General features: G+C 53.4%; 1 non-coding gene across 1 annotated transcript in view; it reads left to right on the top strand.

The window, feature by feature from the left end:
* Nucleotides 1-4,066: 4,066 nt before the first annotated feature.
* LOC124620987 overlaps nt 4,067-5,000 on the top strand; it is a 1,910-nt gene continuing 976 nt past the window's right edge. Inside the window, exon 1 of the ribosomal RNA XR_006980482.1 lies at nt 4,067-5,000. This exon is cut by the window's right edge and continues 976 nt beyond it. This is a non-coding gene — a ribosomal RNA (small subunit ribosomal RNA).

The raw sequence follows: 5,000 nt of genomic DNA, 5'->3' as shown, positions 1-5,000 counted from the left end.
AGTCGCAAAAACGTACGGCAAGAATATTACTCGGAAGAGTCAATGACAGTCCAAGCCCCCCCTGCGTGGGAAGAGTCTTCCTAGGCCATGACCCACCGGAAGGGCGCAGCGTCCCCCACCCCAGACATGTGACGTCACACTATCGGTATTGACGACTAGACTGATTCCTTATAATCATTTGCCATACACCGGTGGAAGCTGCCGAGACGAGTAACTACGTGGCGGCCTCGCCGTGTCACTAATGTACAGAGATACAACAGTTTCGACTGGAACCGGATGAAACGTATACACGGCGCTGATTAGTAATAGATAGAGCCATCAAAATACAGATAATGTATACAACTGTCCGTATACATGCTGAAAGACTCTGCTCACAATCACAACCACACGTCAGCCAGACACTCTTATCACGCACTACTCTCTGCTTGTAACAGGCACAGAGACAATATGTAAGCACCAGCATGGAACAACACCCAGTGCATCCTCTCCGCCACATTAGACAATCCACACTATCATAACCAGACCGGGAGGTCCACTCACAAAACAGAATATCCCACCCTTCCGACAACCACCATTGCTCAGCTAAGCCACCAACACCCACACATGTCCTACACAGGGGTACACCCAACATCACAATACTGCCTCCTGTCACAGCACACAAACAATGGCAGGAATGAAAGACACAGGTCTGCCACAAGCATGGAATCAGAGCGCCGCCTGTCATGAGCCAAAGGTGCACCCTGACATGGCAAATCAGATGATGCCGCAGTCATTTACTTACGATAATCACAATCAACAAACCGGCCCCCCCCCCCCCCCAAAACACCTTTCCTTACAACAATGTGTACCTTAACCTAACCCGTATTGTGCCTTAACCTAACCCGTATTGTGCCTTAACCTAACCCGTATTGTGCCTTAACCTAACCCGTATTGTGCCTTAACCTAACCCGTATTGTGCCTTAACCTAACCCGTATTGTGCCTTAACCTAACCCGTATTGTGCCTTAACCTAACCCGTATTGTGCCTTAACCTAACCCGTATTGTGCCTTAACCTAACCCGTATTGTGCCTTAACCTAACCCGTATTGTGCCTTAACCTAACCCGTATTGTGCCTTAACCTAACCCGTATTGTGCCTTAACCTAACCCGTATTGTGCCTTAACCTAACCCGTATTGTGCCTTAACCTAACCCGTATTGTGCCTTAACCTAACCCGTATTGTGCCTTAACCTAACCCGTATTGTGCCTTAACCTAACCCGTATTGTGCCTTAACCTAACCCGTATTGTGCCTTAACCTAACCCGTATTGTGCCTTAACCTAACCCGTATTGTGCCTTAACCTAACCCGTATTGTGCCTTAACCTAACCCGTATTGTGCCTTAACCTAACCCGTATTGCGCCTTAACCTAACCCGTATTGCGCCTTAACCTAACCCGTATTGCGCCTTAACCTAACCCGTATTGTGCCTGAACCTAACCCGTGTTGCGCCTTAACCTAACCCGTGTTGCGCCTTAACCTAACCCGTGTTGCGCCTTAACCTAACCCGTGTTGCGCCTTAACCTAACCCGTGTTGCGCCTTAACCTAACACGTGTTGCGCCTTAACCTAACCCGTGTTGCGCCTTAACCTAACCCGTGTTGCGCCTTAACCTAACCCGTGTTGCGCCTTAACCTAACCCGTGTTGCGCCTTAACCTAACCCGTGTTGCGCCTTAACCTAACCCGTGTTGCGCCTTAACCTAACCCGTGTTGCGCCTTAACCTAACCTATGTTGCGCCTTAACCTAACCTATGTTGCGCCTTAACCTAACCTATGTTGCGCCTTAACCTAACCCATATTGTACCTTAACCTAACCCATATTGTACCTTAACCTAACCCATATTGTACCTTAACCTAACCCATATTGTACCTTAACCTAACCCATATTGTACCTTAACCTAACCCATATTGTACCTTAACCTAACCCATATTGTACCTTAACCTAACCCATGTTGCGCCTTAACCTAACCCATGTTGCGCCTTAACCTAACCTATGTTGCGCCTTAACCTAACCTATGTTGCGCCTTAACCTAACCTATGTTGGGCCTTAACCCAACACACGTTGTTCCTTAACCCAACACACGTTGGGCCTTAACCCAACACACGTTGGGCCGTAACCCAACACACGTTGGGCCTTAACCCAACACACGTTGGGCCTTAACCCAACACACGTTGGGCCTTAACCCAACACACGTTGGGCCTTAACCCAACACACGTTGGGCCTTAACCCAACACACGTTGGGCCTTAACCCAACACACGTTGGGCCTTAACCCAACACACGTTGGGCCTTAACCCAACACACGTTGGGCCTTAACCCAACACACGTTGGGCCTTAACCCGCTCTGTAATTGTCATACGACGCGTTAAATTAGTGTAGTGTTGCCTAACTGCAACCCCCGCAATATAGTTTGCCACTCGCACTGCCCGGTCCCCAGAGTATCGCTTCATGTTAAACACCTTGCAGCTATACACTGTAATGCGGATGGCAGCAGGACGTACATGCTCAATGCCCTTCGCAGTTGTTCATTGGCATTCGCATGGCGAAGCACAGCCTACGTTGTGGTACGGCTTGTGTCAACTGTCCGCTGATGTTGTACGTCCAAATGACACTCTGTACTGCACATTGGTCCTCATGTACTGAATGATACATCGTGGTACATGTGTGACCGTACCACGACTGCGCCAACAACGGCGAACCATACGGTCCAAATATTGTGCACTCAGCTACGTGTCGTCTCCCTATAAGAGCTGGATTGCAGTATGGTATGCCGTGGATGGCGATCAGCATGAGCCGTCTGTTGATGTAGTGGCGCGTGTTGTCAGACGTAGTCGTCTCTTCTCACACACCGTGATAGCATGGTGCACTGCGTTCCACATCTGCGACATGCGACAGAGGCCGGTTGACAGTCGTTCGCGCAATGGACATCGCATACGTACGGGGGCCACCTTCCACGTGTTCGCGAAGCGTGCACATGTTGTTGCGTGTATGTGGGCAGACATAGTGTGTCGTGACACCTGACACAGGCATGCAACAATCGTTGAATTTGCAAATGGCGATGGACGTCTACGTTTGCTGGTGACGTTACGCAAATGAACAACTGGTAAACCGTTGTGGTGCGGTTGTTCTCGCTAGAGGTGAATCAGTGATGGCGACGATCGGTTGAGCTACCAACCGGTTGTTTCAGCGATACCCACCATGCCCACGAACGTGAATGGCATGTGGGTGTGAAGCGATACGCAGCGGTGGCTGGGTGGGACCGTCCCCGGCCGGTGAGGGGGGGCCTCCCGGCGTGCTGGCCGCGCGGTGCGTGGGCGCACGCGCTACAGCCGGCTGGTGGGGGCGGCCAGTGGCAGGCGCGCCGGCCGACGGAGGCGGCAGGCGGCGCAGCTGCGCGCCGGCGCACCCTGCACGCGGCGCCGTGCGGCCAAAGTAGGTCCTCGCGGGCCCGGTGCGAAGCGCGGTGGACATCTGCAGTGTGCTGGTCCGATTGAGGACTGTGTGCGCTGAGGATGCGCCGCCGCCCGGCGCTCGGCGCCGCGACGCCGTCTGCTGCTCGGTCGCCTCTGCGGTTCTCGCAGGTGGTTTGTATCGCAGCTGTGCGGACGTGTTGGCGCGTGCGCTGTGCTGGGAGAGTTCGCTTCGGCACCCAAGTGGGGCTTTTGTCCTTCTGTGGCGCTGGCGTTGGAGCTGCCGGCCACCGTAGGTGGCGCGTGTTGTCTCCCGCCGGCAATGCCACGACAGCACGCTCCCGGGCCTCTGTCGGCAGCGGCAAGCTCAGTTGGGAGCACGGGTGGTCGCACCTAAAGCGTCTACTCGCCAAACTCCGGGCGATTGCGCCTCTCTCGAACCCGACCAAGTACTTAGGACGGCGCTGCGCGCCGCCGGGACCTGAGAGGGTTTCGAGGTGTATTGTGCAGGGGAGCTCAGCCTCCTCCTGTTTGCAGAATAATTGAGCGGACGCTTGCGTGTTCGCGCGGGCCCCCGGGACACACTCCCGGGCGGCCGGCTGCTCAGCTCTAGTTGACGCAGCTCCCTGGTTGATCCTGCCAGTAGTCATATGCTTGTCTCAAAGATTAAGCCATGCATGTCTCAGTACAAGCCGCATTAAGGTGAAACCGCGAATGGCTCATTAAATCAGTTATGGTTCCTTAGATCGTACCCACGTTACTTGGATAACTGTGGTAATTCTAGAGCTAATACATGCAAACAGAGTCCCGACCAGAGATGGAAGGGACGCTTTTATTAGATCAAAACCAATCGGTCGGCTCGTCCGGTCCGTTTGCCTTGGTGACTCTGAATAACTTTGGGCTGATCGCACGGTCCTCGTACCGGCGACGCATCTTTCAAATGTCTGCCTTATCAACTGTCGATGGTAGGTTCTGCGCCTACCGTGGTTGTAACGGGTAACGGGGAATCAGGGTTCGATTCCGGAGAGGGAGCCTGAGAAACGGCTACCACATCCAAGGAAGGCAGCAGGCGCGCAAATTACCCACTCCCGGCACGGGGAGGTAGTGACGAAAAATAACGATACGGGACTCATCCGAGGCCCCGTAATCGGAATGAGTACACTTTAAATCCTTTAACGAGTATCTATTGGAGGGCAAGTCTGGTGCCAGCAGCCGCGGTAATTCCAGCTCCAATAGCGTATATTAAAGTTGTTGCGGTTAAAAAGCTCGTAGTTGGATTTGTGTCCCACGCTGTTGGTTCACCGCCCGTCGGTGTTTAACTGGCATGTATCGTGGGACGTCCTGCCGGTGGGGCGAGCTGAAGGCGTGCGACGCGCCTCGTGCGTGCTCGTGCGTCCCGAGGCGGACCCCGTTGCAATCCTACCAGGGTGCTCTTGAGTGAGTGTCTCGGTGGGCCGGCACGTTTACTTTGAACAAATTAGAGTGCTTAAAGCAGGCAAGCCCGCCTGAATACTGTGTGCATGGAATAATGGAATAGGACCTCGGTTCTATTTTGTT

This window comes from Schistocerca americana, chromosome 6 (assembly GCF_021461395.2).
Source record: "Schistocerca americana isolate TAMUIC-IGC-003095 chromosome 6, iqSchAmer2.1, whole genome shotgun sequence".
Taxonomy (NCBI): domain Eukaryota; kingdom Metazoa; phylum Arthropoda; class Insecta; order Orthoptera; family Acrididae; genus Schistocerca; species Schistocerca americana.
The sequence above is the reverse complement of the archived record's forward strand: the minus strand, read 5'-3'. Positions and strand labels throughout refer to the sequence as shown.